Source organism: Miscanthus floridulus, chromosome 5 (assembly GCF_019320115.1).
Source record: "Miscanthus floridulus cultivar M001 chromosome 5, ASM1932011v1, whole genome shotgun sequence".
In the NCBI taxonomy this organism is placed as follows: domain Eukaryota; kingdom Viridiplantae; phylum Streptophyta; class Magnoliopsida; order Poales; family Poaceae; genus Miscanthus; species Miscanthus floridulus.
The window spans coordinates 139,950,936-139,966,631 of record NC_089584.1 but is presented as its reverse complement, the minus strand read 5'-3'; the positions used below and the strand labels follow the sequence as shown (position 1 = coordinate 139,966,631).

At 42.0% G+C, this 15,696-nt stretch overlaps 2 pseudogenes; one reads left to right on the top strand and one right to left on the bottom strand.

Annotated features, from left to right (window-relative positions):
- Positions 1 to 288: 288 nt before the first annotated feature.
- On the top strand, positions 289 to 4,646 carry LOC136453857 (MLO-like protein 1; annotated as a pseudogene).
- Positions 4,647 to 4,945: 299 nt separating this feature from the next.
- On the bottom strand, positions 4,946 to 7,810 carry LOC136455487 (uncharacterized; annotated as a pseudogene).
- Between the last annotated feature and the right edge of the window lie 7,886 nt (positions 7,811 to 15,696).

Genomic DNA, 15,696 nt, shown 5'->3' with positions numbered 1-15,696 from the left:
GTCATCTTTCACAATGCAACGACTCGGACCCGTGCTACTGGCGCCAAGCAGTTGGGCGACCTCCGTTCCATCCATCCGCCGCTGACGCTGCCGGTGCCCGTGCCAGCGGACGGACGCCTGCCGTGCTTCCGCAGCCGCCGTGACGGTACCGCGCGCGCGCCAGGCCAGCAGCCTCTGCCCGGCCTAGTTAGTGCAAGCATTAAAGCGTTCCGCGTTATTTCGAACCGTCGTACGTTGGAGTATTGGGCCAACGACAAGAAAACGCGCCGCGCTCAGGGCAGAGCAAACCAAACCAAACCTCACTGCCGGCCCGGGGCTCCAGGCGAATCACTCCACTCCACACCACTGCCGCCCCCGCCCGGAGCCGCGGCGCGCCGCTCTGCGCACCTGCAGCTGCAGGTAGGACACCGTGCCCGTGGTGAGGTGCCGGGGCGGCCGGGCGAGAGGAGGGGAATGGCGGATGGCAGCGGGGAATCGGAGTCGACGGCGCTGGAGTTCACGCCGACGTGGATCGTGGCGGCGGTCTGCTCCCTCATCGTGGTCATCTCCCTCGCCGCCGAGAGGTGCTTGCATTACCTTGGCAAGGTAATCGATTTTGATTCTTCCTTGCGTGTGTTCCTGAGCATCGAAACGCCTCGCTCCTCATCTCCCTCTTGAATTAATGCCGCACCTTGGTGGTGTGTGTCCACTGTCCACTGCGATGGCTGGCAGACGTTCAAGGCGAAGAACCAGAAGGCGCTCTTCGAGGCTCTCCTCAAGGTCAAAGAAGGTATCGATCTGTTTTTTCTCTGTCGTTCAGCCCGTTTTCAGGTGATGTTTTGTTCTGGAGAAGCTGAGGTTTATGCGCTCCTACCACTGTCAGAAAAGGGGGAGCTTTGTTCATCTTCAGTGACTTACAGTAGAGTTCTCCGATGCTATTTTCAATTTTGCAGAGCTGATGCTTCTGGGGTTCATCTCCCTTCTGCTGACGGTGTTCCAAGGAGTGATGCAGAGGACGTGCATTCCACAGGAGTGGAGCATCTACATGCTCCCATGCCGTAACGCCAAGGAGCAGGCCGAGCTGAGCCCCACGGAGGCGCATGGACTTGCTGCCGGAATCTTAGGCCTCACTCGCCGGCGTCTGCTTGCGGAGGGCGGGCCCATGGCCCAGCATTGCCAAAAGAAGGTCGGTGGACGAATCACACCTGCACTTTGGTGGTCTATCTGATGCTTGTTATAACAGACTATGCTTCCAATCATTGAGAAAACAACTTGAATTTTTCTAGATTGTATCATTAATATCATGTCTCGTCTTTGGCAACTTACACCAATGAACACGTTGCGGGATCTTTCTTTACTTTCCCAGTTGCCATTTTAGACAAGGTGAAAACGCTGTGGGTTTCCCCAGACCCCAGGTGCAGTTTTATTGGCTACAATTATCCAATTAGAATTATCCCAAATCGTGCTTGCATTTTTCATTGCACACAACTTTCCCTATGTAGAAATAGGCAACTTCTATTCCGAAGAGGAAGTCCACTAATTTTTAGAATTTTTAATTAGTTAAAGTGATTCAACTACTATGGAACATTTCAGAATGGAAAATGTGCAAGTTTTACGCCGTAGTACTATTTGGAGCCTAAATAAAGTAGCCAAAAAGGATGGCCAATTAGTGTAAGTAGTAGTATATTCTTACAGCTTCTCCATTCGAAAATAGCAACTTATGTCACAATTTCGTCGTGAGATTAGTTGTCCTTGCCTTGCTAGATCGATGCTAATAGTACAGGAAACACAAATACTTGTCAATGATCATGATGTTTCCTTAGGATACCGTCTCTATAAGATTGAAACTTTTCTTTCAAAATCTGAAATGTGTGACATTATAGAGCAGCAGAGTTAAGGTTTCAAGGCAACCATGATTTTAGTTCTAACTCTAGCATATTTGTCGACAGGAAGAAGTTCCTTTGTTGTCAGTTGAAGCACTACATCAGCTACATATCTTCATTTTCATTCTGGCCATTGCACATGTGATTTTCTGTGTTTTGACTATGCTTTTAGGAAGTGCAAGGGTAAAGTATCGATGACATTTCATTCATTCGTGCGTAGATTAATCTTAGTTTCATGTAATTTTAACTTTAATTAGTTCCATCTTGTTACTCAGATTCGTCAATGGAAACACTGGGAGGATGAAATTCAGAGGGTGCTACAGAAAATGGTAGTAGTGTCTTGTTTGCTGCTCATGTTTTGTTCAAATGATATGGGAGTACTTGTGGTCTGGTAGCAAGTAGTAACTGTCCTTTTAAAACAAGTTAATGCTCATGTTAATTAATGAATAAAATTAAGGCTCCCTTTTTTGGTACATTCCTATGGATCTCTACAGGGCCTAGGAAGGTGACCGATGTGCATCAATCTGAATTTATCAGGGAACATTTCAAGGGTATTGGCAGAGATTCCACAATGTTGAGCTGGCTGGTAAGAAATGGATCGCATGTCGCTTTCAGTCAAAATAGTGTATCTTCAGTCCGAACTACAGCTGAATTAATTTCTAAAGTTTACACTATTCTTTTTTATCATACAATCTAGTTCGGGCTAGACAGACTAGGCTACCTAGCTTTTCTGACCAGCTTGTGCAACCTTTCTATATGTTGTTGTTTCCTCTTGTCCCTCTTACACAGCTCCACTTATCAGTTGGATTATATTGGATAACTTACTAACAATGTTTTAAGAAATCGTCCCAAACCAAAATGCATTTGAATGATTAACGAGTAATTTTTTACTATTGCATCATTAATTCTTTTTTATTAAGTACCTAATCATCAAGTATCAGTTTAACCAACTCATTAAGCTTTTATTTTCAGCATTCTTTTGTTAAGCAGTTTTATGGGTCAGTTACTAAATCGGACTACACTACAATGCGACTTGGCTTCATCACGGTAAGGATAACACAAGAAAAAACTATTTTTTTTGTTCCCTTCTCAATTACAACAGGTGACAGTTTTCCTTTGCAGACACATTGTAGGGCAAACCCAAAATTTGATTTCCACAGATACATGATGCGAGCTTTGGAGGCTGACTTTAAGAAGGTGGTAGGCATAAGGTAGTCCAGTCAGCAAATTCATACATTTTCCAGCTCATGTACCAACAGTTGTTGAGCATAATTGGTGAACCTAACTATCTTGCCTTTTCTTACCTCTCGTAGCTGGTACTTGTGGATATTCGTTGTGGTATTCATGTTGATGAACGTCAATGGTGAGTTTAATCTCACTGAAAGAATCATTTAAGCCTCTAATTCTGTACAGAGCTGCTTTAGCACTGCTTCTTTACTGTAGGTTACTAGTATTTACTGTAAACTACTAGTACTCTTCAGTACATCAGTGTTGATGATTATATATCTGTTGCAAATCCACAGGTTGGCATACATACTTTTGGATCTCTTTCATTCCCCTTCTTGTAAGTGTTTCTTTATAACTAAATGAGTTTCTTGAGAACTTGCAAACTTCATTTTTGAGGAATTTCATATCACTTTTGAATTTCGCCCTTGACACGAGACTGTGAACTTACTGGACACTTCTTTATTTGCTTCTTGCAGCTTCTGTTGGCCGTTGGCACCAAGCTAGAACATGTCATAACTCAGTTGGCTCAAGAGGTCGCCGAGAAGCACTCCGCAATAGAGGGCGACTTGGTCGTGAATCCGTCAGATGACCACTTCTGGTTTGGACGGCCAAAAATCGTCTTGTACCTGATCCACTTCATCCTTTTCCAGAACGCATTTGAGATTGCATTCTTCTTCTGGATTCTTGTAAGTGCAACCAAACTCCACAAAACTACTGAAGAACCAAGATTGAAGGCTTACTGCAGCTTCTTTTCTCTCTCTTTGACAGACTACCTACGGCTTCAACTCCTGCATCATGGACCACGTCCCCTTCATTATGCCAAGGCTCGTTGTGGGGTAATTTGCAGACCTTCTGTCTCGCTACTCATCCCATTTCGAACAGTCCAAGAGCCATCAATGCGTCTCAGACTCATGATGTTAGCCTTGCAGGGCCATCATCCAGCTCCTATGCAGCTACAGCACCCTGCCTCTGTACACCATTGTCACGCAGGTGCGTGCTATTATACTTTCAATGAGTCTTTGACTACCGTTTGGGGATTGTGGCTATTCGAAACATGGTCTGAACTATTTTTCTTGTTTGCAAAGATGGGAACCTTCTTCAAGAAGGAGATCTTCGATGAGCACGTGCAGCAGAGCCTCGTGGGCTGGGCGCAGAAGGCCAAGAAGAGGAAAGCGCTCAAGAACAATGGCAACGGCAGCACTGGCGCGGCCGGATCGGCATCGGCACATCCATCTGCGAGGCTCGAACTGATGAGACGAGCTGTCGCTCTTGAAGAAGGCAGTGCCGGTGGCAACGGGAGTGAAGCCAGTGCGGCCGAGCTACAGGACAGGGGCCCGAAGCTCTGAACGCTGTAGCAAACGCCCGGCAGAGCGTCAGAAGATGCAGTGTTTCTGTACGCGAGCCATATATTGTATGGCTGTTTAGCCAGATGGTGCAGTGTGGTACTCCTATGATGATTTGTATGCTTTTTTGGATTAACTTTGAGCTTGAGGCGTGTTATGGAGTGGGGAGCTTTCTGTAGTGTTGTGCTCATGGAGGCGATGTGTTTAGGCCAGATCGGAGACGCCTCGCGCGCTCCAGGCGCGCAAGCCAGAAAGGCAGAAACCACATCCCTGAGGCCTGAGCGCTACCAGGGCTGCGCTGCATTGTGAAAGGAAGAAGAAAAATCATAAAAAAGCAACAGACGCCGCTGAGCAAGTAAATACTACTCCCTCCGTTCCAAATTATAAGAAGTTTTAACCTAACTTTGGCTATGCACCTAGACACATGTAAAATTAATGTATGAAGAAAAACTAAAATGTCTTATAATTTGGGAGGGAGTAGACCGGAGTACCACACAGGGATGCCGGATTGTGCTGACTAGGCAGCTCCCAAACATGTATTCTCAGATATTCAGTTAGTAGCCATAAGCATCACTGAGAGGATCTCATCAGAACCGTGTACAAAGGTATACGACATAACAAAAAGCCAGAGTTGATTCTAGTACAGGGGTCCTTCGGTTCTACAGCCATACAAAATCCTACACTTCATCTATTTCAGCATTGCCGCAAAGAGGCACTGCAGACATTCAACCATCACCACTTGCACGCCTGCCTCTGGATCTTGGAGTTTATGGTGCCCTAACCCTTGTCCTTGTAGGCATTCCGGGATGACACTGGCCTTCTCCGCCCATGGGCAGCTGCTATTGCCTTTTTCCTTTGCTTGTTCAATTGTTTCGTGAGCTCAGCATCTTCTTCATCAACATCTTCTGATGAGTCGTCATCGTTATCGTCATCTTCCTGGGAAAGCACCTTGCCCCCAGATTCAAGTGGTTTCATAGCATCTCCACTACCACCTGAGGGAGTTTCCAATCTGGTCCCACTGCTACAACTTGTTCCATGCTGTGCAGTGAAAAAATGTAAGAAAAATGCAATTCAAAGTTTGCTTATTCACTCTGATGGATAGATGACTAACCTCTTCAGAGAAAGTTCCAGGCACATCTGAATCCCTTGAGGCAAGATTACAATCAGGATCATCAGAACCATCCCGAGAGACACAGCCCAAATATACTTCAATAACAGTGTCTTCTAACTGGACCAGAGACTAGTTTCTCAAAAAAAAAAAAAATAGACCAGAGACTAACCTGCCTACCGGTACAGTCTGCACATATTCAAATTAACTAGCTAGGCAGACGTACGTGGTCTATCTTCAAGGAAACCGAAGGCACAGCATCACCGACCTCGTCGTCGTCATCTGACCTGGAATCATGCCCTTCAGCATCTTCCTCAATGTACTGTAAGAAAGTTCGCCCAAAAAAAAAGTATCAGAGAGCTTAGCCAGAAAACAATCTATAAATGTATGCATGAATAACAAGTTTGCAAAGTCACCAAAAAAAAAGAATAACAAGTTTGCAGAAAACATCTGACCTACCTTCTCCATCTCCACTTGCTCTTTCCTGGTAAATCCACTGGCAGCAAGTTCCTTGTCCAAGGAACCAGCAGCCTTTTTCACAGACAGAAAGGAAGGTCTGCTGTTCCCTTCATCATCGCTTTCAGATCCAGCTTGTTCTCAATTTTTCTCTGACGTCAGATTGAACCTAACAGGAAGAAAGGAAATCTCAATAAGAAAAAGGATTCTACCGAATTAGGCTGATTTGAAGCCTTTTTGCATATATTATAAACCTTTTGTTAAAGAACTTGTAGACACATTCAATGTCTCGGTCAAAAAACCTGCAAAACCAAAATCATTTTTCTTAAAAACATACATGACACTGTTAGTTATCTGAGTAAGCTACATACATTTGGACATTACGATGAGAAACAGATACCATCTGTGGAAAGTCAATAACCGTAATTTTTTCATCATCGTCAATCTGCATGACATTGGCATCAACGAATTTAACTATACACTGACAAATAAAAAACATTACCATATGTAGTTGAATTGTATTACTAATATCACAAAACTAAGCGCTAGCAAGCTGCACCTAGAAATTATTCAAACAAATGGATCCAGTTCATGTGTTTGCCACAAAAAAGTCTTGTTCCACAGTATCTTATCCAGAGAAGTTTTACTTGTACGAAGGATATAAAACTTATTAATCAACACAAACAAAGAAAGGAAAAGGAAGAGATACCATGATATTGAACTCATTAAAGTCACAATGTATCAGTCCATGCTCTGTCAAACGAACGATAAGACCAAGAATTGTGTCAAAAACATCATCTGGATTTTGTAAGTCTTTCACTTGAACACTACGGAGCATAAAGCAACTTGTATCAGGATCTGCTTGACAGAACATACTATTCAACTAATATGAATCCACAGTTGACAAATATATGCTTACAGAGGATATCCCTGCACAAGTGACATGATCACACAATGCCGGTTGCAACCCACAGCAGTTGGAACAGGGAAACCATGGTCCCCTAAAGCCTGGAGATATAAGCAGTCAAGGATTAACCAAACAAAAAGGAAAATGAAAAGAGCACATAGCTCAGATATACTTAAAAGAAATAGAATGAGAAAAAGGTACCTTCATAAAGGCAAATTCCTTCAAGGCTGCAAGTCGTGAGAGGTACAGCCAATTAAAGCTCCTTCGGTGCCGATAGTCACGCTTAGATTTCACAGCCCTAAAAGATGTCCTGCCCAACCTATGAAGCTTCATGGCGAGTACTGTACCATCCTCTGTGGCGACCTCAAATATATCTGCGTATCACAGAGATATTAGAAACAACTTCATGTGTCTTTGCCACATTACTAAAACAAAGAACAAACACTATGAACACAAGTGCACAACATACCAAATTCCTTTCCAACACCGATCTGACGGCCAACTGAAGCAAAAACTCCTTGATTAACCAAAGTCTTGATGCAAGGAAGTCATATCCTAGATAGGTGAGCCGATATCCATCATCTGTATGGAACGGAACCAATAAAGCAATAAAGAGCTAAGTGCTACTGCACTAGCAACCCAAAATTCTATAATCACGATTAACTGCCAATGACTCACATTTAGTGGCATCATGATGCACTAGCTTGTTCTCCAAAAGATTCCTCAGCACTTTGTATGTGCCTCCATGCCTAAATTCATAAAGCATAAGAACATATTCCACTGACACGGAGTACAAATTCTTTCCACTCAGCAAACAATAGCTTCATTTGACATTTGTTTAAATGGTTAGACCAACATTAAACATCACTAAGACTAAGAGTAACATTAGCTGCACCGAAGCCTCCATGTTTTCAGATTCATTGTTTTCAGCATATTGATGTTTATACAAAATTAATAGAAAACATATCTTCGTTTTTGCCTATTGAAAGGATAAGCGGAAAGATGGAGATTTTATGCCTCGAAAAGTTTATAACGGTCGATTTCGTCGCCTCGGAATCAACTAGTGGGAGGAGGAAAATAAGTTGGAAAAGACTCCAGCTAGAGTGACCTTCGTGGTACCCTCTAGGGCTGACCTTCGCTTGGTCGCCCGCAACCCCCTCAACGGAGAGTAGGACTCGAACGAATCCGAACTTCGGTAAAACAAATATCGTGTCTTAATTCGCATTTCATTTGATATTTGCGTTGCTCCAGCTTTTGTGCAGGCTCTCTGTGTATATTGTCATCTTTAGTAGGTGCCTGTAGTTTGGGTTAAAGATAGAAATTGAAAGGAGCAAGTTTGGGGCTGCTCTGCAGAAACCATGCATACCGGACACGTCCGGTATTTCGTACTTGTGCTGAAAATATTTATTCTCTGCTCTAACTTTGTGTTGCAGGGTTGTAACTTCTAGATATATTCTTTATACCTTGCTTACTCTGTGGTTAACTTGTGAGGGGTGGTATTACTCTTAATTTAGAGTTTCCATTTTGAAAACTCCCTTTTTCTGATTGTTTCCACATTTAAAGGTGTTAATTTTCAGAAACGCCTATTCAACTCCCCCTCTCTGGGCGACATCATAGGTCCTTTCATACCCCATATATATAGCCTTATATCTTCACTTCTACATCTTTAAGACTTATTATCAATTTATTATATTCTTATCTATACTTTGAATATACATCTTGCTTAGTTAAGGTTATCATTACTTATGTGTGCGGGTTCATAGAGGGCTTAGCTTGCTAGTTTACCGGTTAGGCTAAGTAGCCGAGTCTCGTGTAAGATTGGTGCTTATACAATGCTCTGCCTGTGAGTACACCATGTTCCCTGGCTGTGCGGTAGCAGCGGGAGGTGATAGTCCCATCTATCCTTTGTAGTCCACCCCAAGTGAGCAGGTTCTTAAATTGTAGGACCATAGTCACGTCAGTAGAGTTATCCTTTGCAGTGCTCTACCGTCCAAGCGGCGTCCCGAAGTCCACAAGAGTAGAGTTAGTCTTAGCTATAGTTGGTTGTATTTTGACCATGTAATAAGAATGTCACGGGAATCTACCTCACCTGTTGTTCTCCCGAGTTAACTAGTTTACATTATCTTAGTGATCTATCTCCTGAGTGTCATTATACAAAAAATCATATCATTACATTAACCCCTACTCTAGCTATGCTGGTATGTTGATTAGTAGTTACCCCCTTGTTATTCAATAATCTTTACTCCATTGTGTCCCTGTGGTAAAAATATAAATAACGATACCTGGAATACTCCCGGTAAAATGATACAATGGTATTCTATGCGCTTGTGGAATCCTTTATATTCTATTTGCGTTAATAAATATCAACAAGCATTTTTGGCATCATTGCCGGAAAAACAATTGGCGTAAAGATTTAGATCATTAACATACCACTAGCTTTAGTAGGATTACCCCTGTTCTATTGAATTGTGGAATAGTAAGGACAGCAAACATCGTTTCGACCTTTCGGCGAGCTTGCACAAGAAAAGAAGAAACATTGAAGAACACTAGGGTACCTGAACATTTAAGATCCATGAACACTGGAATCCTGTCATCTCACAAGTTTGTATAGACATATATATTCTCTAACCATGTGTAGATTGGAGAAAAAGGTCAACGTCACAAGAATTCAAATCATATCTCAAGTGACGGAAACAGACGCTGCACTACTCACAAATTCTATCCTATGAGTCATGGTAGGTATTGAAAGCATCTAGGCCCCTAGTTGGGTTTCGGTGATTAATGACAATACGTGATTACTGTGACTAACGTATGTTTTGTAGAGGCAATTAAGTTAGGTCACGGTAATGGAGATCGATTGGGCAATCATGGTGGTCATGCCCCTACGATGGAAATCGTTTTGGTTTTCAAAGGATAGACGACAAGGTTAAGGATGGACTAGTTCTAAGTGTCGTTTGGAGTTGATGAGACACTTAGAATAGTTTAGGACTTTATTTTTCCTTTGGCCGTACTATTAAGGGGGGTATGGACAGGTAGCTTGACCTAGGTGAGTCTAGTGAGTTAGGTATGGTGCACACTTGCTAAATCTAGCATTAGGTAGATCCAAAATAGCCCTTAGATCCAATGGAGCAAACTTTATTCGCGTATGATCGAGAGTTAGAAGTGAATGGAGGGTCAAATACTGACCGGACGCTGGCTCCGGTGTGACCGAACGCTGGCTCAGGGTCCAGTCAGTTCATTTGACCGAGGTATTTTCGTCTGGTGCGACCGAATGCTGAGAGGTCAAGTGACCGGACGTTGAGGGCCAGCGTCCGGTCGACTCCAGTAAGGTTCCAAAGAGGGAAAATCACGACCGGACGCTGGCCAGTGTCCGGTCACACTGTAAACACTAGAGTTCAGGGTGAACTGACCGACGTGTCCGGTCAACATGACCGGAGCGTCCGGTCACCCCGCAGAGGCACATAATGGTTCGTTTTTCAGCCCATGTTATAAATACTTCCTCCATTCGTGTGTGGGGGTACTTTTGCTCATTCCAACAGCTGAGAAACATCTTTGAGAGTGCCAAGAAGAGCAAGGTCCTAGTGAGGTGATTGAGATTTGAGAATCCCAAAGAGAGCCCTCATTAGTGAGATCAAGAGTAGCAAAGTGTGCATCCACCCTTCTCATTAGGCTTGTTGTGGTCAAGTGAGAGTTCGTGCTTGTTACTCTTGGTGATCGCCATCACCTAGACGGCCTGGTGGTGATTGGGAGATTGGTGATCATCCGGCGGTACTTGTGGATGACCCAACTCAAGTTGTGAGCGGTTGTGGGTGATTTACCGCGATAGAGTGTCGAAGAATCAACCCGTAAAGAGCACTTGATCCTTATGTGGATCAAGGGGGAGCTACACCCTTGCATGGGTGCTCCAACGAGGACTAGTGGGGAGTGGCGACTCTCTGATACCTCAGCAAAACATCACCGTGTTCCTCCTTCTCTCTCTACTTTGAGCATTTACTTTGAGCAATTCAATTCTTGTTATTTATATTCCTAGAATTGCCATGCTAGAGTAGGATTAGAACTTAGGGTGCTAAACTTTTGTGCGTTAGATCAATAGAAACACCTTCTAGGCATAAGGGGTTAATTGGGCTAACCGTAGAGTTTAATTATTGCAAAGAAATTTAGAATTAGCCCAATTCACCCCCCCCCCTCTTGGGGATCTTGATCCTTTCAATTGGTATCAGAGCCTCATGCTCACGTATTTAGGCTTAACCGCCTAGAGAAAGATATCTCACGGGGATGGATCTCCTCTTATCTTTGATGAGGATGATTTTCCATATTGGGAAATTCGCATGGAGGCGTACTTAGAAGCTCTAGATGTTGAAATACTTAGAGCTGCCTCACAAGGCTTCCCAAAACCTCAGGATGCTACTAATCTACAAGGCGATGAGTTGAATTATGAAAAATGGAATACAAAGGCTAGAAATATCATATTTAGAGGCCTTTATAAAGATGCGTTCAACCGGGTGAGGAACCACAAAGACGCTCATGCACTATGGTCAGATGTTTGTGTGCTCCATGAGGGAACAAAGAGTGAGCGTGAGGAACGCTATCATCTTGTCATGAAAAAGCTTAACTCTTTTGAAATGCTTCCTAAAGAATGTGCTAATGAAATGTATTCACGTTTGAATGTTCTTGTAGAGAAAGTCAATGGGCTTAGACTAACTCAAATACAACCATCCAATGTTGTAAGAAAGATCTTGAGTGTCCTCTCCATTGATAAATATAGGCATATTGTGACCATGCTTCATCAAGGTGATCTTTCCACCGCTACACCGACACAAATCTTGAGAAAGATCAATGCTCATGAGATGTACATGCACATCATACCTCAAGATGGTTCATCCTCTAACAAGAAAAAAGAAAAGGACTTAGCATTCAAAGCTAGTTAAGAGAAGGGCAAAGCAAGGCTTGAGTATAAGAGCTCAAGTGATGATGAAGTTAATGATGCAAGCCTTGCTCTCATGGTGAGAAAAACCACCAAGATGCTAAAGAAGCTCAACAAGAGTGGCATCAAGTTTGATGGCAAGAATAAGAAGTTCTTCACTAGCTCTAGAAGAACGCCAATCTCCAAGATGGATTGCTACAATTGTGGAGAACTTGGTCATCTAGCTCACCAATGCACAAAGCCCAAGAAAGACAAGTTCAAGAACAAGAACAAGGGCAAGAAAGACGACTCAAGTGATGAAGATGAGAAGAAGAAAGACAAGCCATACAAGAAGAGAGATGGCAAGAAGAATGACTTCCACAAGAAGAAGAAGAGTGGAAAGGTATATATCATCGGTGATTGGCTCACGGACATTGATTCATCTAGTGGCTCATCTGATGATGATAGTGACAACGAGAAGGTGGCCGCCATTGTTATTGACTCTTCATTATCTTCACCGCCACCATCATCATCATCCTCTACACACCTATGCCTTATGGCCAAGGGTGAACGCAAGGTATGAAATGATGATGAGAGTGGTGGTGATGAACATGCTAGTAATGATGATAGCGATAGTGATGATGAGGAATATGAATCACCTTCTTATGATGATCTTGTTAAATTGCTAATTAAATACTCCAAGATCATTATAAAGACTAGAGCTAAGAATGACAAGCTAGAAGCTAAAAATGATTCTCTTTTAGCTAAATGTGATATAGCCGAAAAGGCTAGTGTTGAGCTTAGAGAAGCAAATGAAGCTATGTCATCCAAACTTAAAGAGCTCAAATCTTCTAAGAAAGAGCTTAAAGATAACCATGATAAACTTGAGAGGATGCATAAAGAGCTCATCACTAACCATAATATGCTAAAAGATGAATATACTACTCTTAAGATTAATCATGATAATCTAGTTATTGCTCAAGAATATTTATTCAATGAGCCACATGATGCTACTAACAATATTGTTAAGATTGATATAGCTACATCATGTGATAATTTGATCATTAAGAGCATTGAGCAAAGTTCTAGTAGCAAGGGCAAGCAAGTGGTTGAGGCCGATGATTATGATGAGTTTGTCAAGCTCAAGAATAATAATAAAAAGCTCAAGAAAGATCTTGAAGAACTCAAAACCACCAAGTCCATTGTGCTAGAAACTCTTGATCATGATGGTGAGTTGATGCTTGAGAATGAGAAGCTCAAAGAAGAAAACAAGAAGCTCAAGGAAGAGAGAAACAATGATGCTCTTAAGAAAGAAAACAAGAAGCTCAAGTTGGAGAAAGAGCATCTCAAGATTGGATTGAGCAAGTTCATTAGAGGCAAGTATCTTCAAAGTGAGCTACTAATGAACACCGTCATGAAGATGGATAGAAGTGGCATTGGGTACATGGCAAACAAAGAGAAGATGACTCAAGCTCAACAACAACAAAAGCCAAAGCCAAAGAAGTATTTTGAGTGTATACAAGAAGGCCACTTTGCTCATGAGTGTCAAACTCCACCACCACAACCCTTTTGCCTTCAATGCTCACTACATGCTTAGAAAGCATTCTAGTGGAAAGATGAAAGTCATGTTCTTAGGACCTCCCAACAAGAATAGGCCTAAGAAAATTTGGATTGCTAAGTCACTTGTTGAGAAGGTGAAGGGCCCTCAATAAGTTTGGGTTCCAAAAGCTTGATCTCTTGTGTGTAGGTGAACTACAAGACTGGTGGAAGTCATTGGGCTATTGATAGTGGTTGCACACAACATATGACCGGTGATCCTCATATGTTCACCTCACTAGATAAAGAAGTATATGGACAAGAAAGAATCACATTTGGAGATAACTCAAAGGGCAAGGTTAAAGGATTGGACAAAGTGGCAATATCAAATAATCATTCTATCTCAAATGTGCTATATGTTGCTTCATTGAGCTTCAACTTGCTATCCGTTGGATAATTGTGTGATCTTGGCTTCCAATGCTTGTTCACCGAGAAGGAAGTTGTTGTATCTAAGAAGGATGATGATCAAGTAATATTCAAAGGATTTAGATACAACAACTTATATCTAGTAGACTTCACCTCCAAAGATGCAAATTTGAAGACTTGCCTATTCACCAAAACAACACTTAGGTGGCTATGGCATAGAAGACTTGCTCATATTGGGATGAGATCACTCAAGAAGCTAATGAAGAATGATTTTGTGAGAGGGTTGAAGGATGTGAAGTTTGAGAAGGACAAGCTTTGTAGTGCATGTCAAGCCGGCAAGCAAGTTGTAAATACTCATCCAACCAAAGCTTTCATGTCAATCATAAGAGTGCTAGAACTACTTCACATGGACTTATTTGGGCCAACAATATACAAGAGTTTGAGAGGAAATCTTTATTGTCTTGTGATTATTGATGACTATTCAAGATATACATGGGTATTCTTCCTTCGTGACAAATCCGAAGTTGTATCTTACTTCAAGAAGTTTGCCAAGAGAGCTCAAAATGAGTTTCAAGTGAAGCTCAAGAAGATAAGAAGTGACAATAGGAAGGAATTTGACAACACAAACATAGAAGCATATTGTAATGAAGTTGGGATCAAACATGAGGTCTCCACAACATATACTCCTCAACAAAATGGTGTAGTTGAGAGGAAGAACCAGACATTGATCACTCTTGCAAGAACAATGCTAGATGAGTACAACACCCCTAAAGCTCTATGGGTGGAAGCTATCAACACCGCATGCTATGCATCCAACCGCCTATTCTTTCAAAAGTTCCTTGGCAAGACACCTTATGAGTTGTTCAATGGGAAGAAGCTAGATGTATCCTTCTTTAGGGTGTTTGATTGCAAATGCTACATCTACAAGAAGCGGCAACACCTAGGGAAGTTTCAAAGACATTGTGATATTGGTTTTCTTGTTGATTACTCATCAAAATCCAAAGCATATAGAGTATTTAATCATGCCACCGGCTTGGTTGAAGAAACATATAATGTGGAATTTGATGAATCTAACGGCTCCCAAGGAGCACATGAGAATCTTGATGATGTAGGTGATGAACCTTTAAGGGAGGCTATGAAAAACATTCCAGTTGGAGACATCAAGCCTAAAGATGATGAAGATGATGTACAAGTGATTGATCCATCGCTGTAACACCTCGGGTGTTAGCCTTGCATAACTTGACTTGCATAACATGAGCATGAGCATCAAGCATTCATAAATCATCATTTACAATTGAAACATTTGATAGAAACATATGAAACATTGCTTGTTATCTCATGTTTCTTAGAACATATGCATAAGATCATGTGCAAATGAATGCAAGTGGGTAATGCTAGTCACTAAAACACCTTAGCTATACTTAGGTTAACAAAAGGAACCTTGTTCATGAAGGCCACCTTTCATGATCAAGCACTTAAGTAATATTTCAGGTGTTGACCTGGATAGCTCTATGAGTGACCACTGCATAAAATGATAGGATGACCTTGAAAATTTCTTAAACATGCTTAGGATATCATCATGAACAACTTTGGTATTGAAGGCTAGGGCTAGTTTGGTCATTTAGCCATGGTTTGAGTATGTATCATGATTTCAAAGTGACATGTTTGACTAAAGTTGAACTAGGTGTTAGAGATCTTGCATGGAGGAGTTCACTAAAGCAATGTTGTAGTGTTTGACATAAGGAACAACTTTGATTTTTGGGCCTTTGACTGATTCAGCTCCTAACATGTGTGAAATTGGATTTCAAAAATCATCAAATCACTGATTTCCAGACTTAGCAAATTTCACCAAGTCTTTTTCACTGACCGACTGACAGGCTCACCTTGGGGAGGATTTTACTTAGTTTACGTTGAGAATTGGAACATGA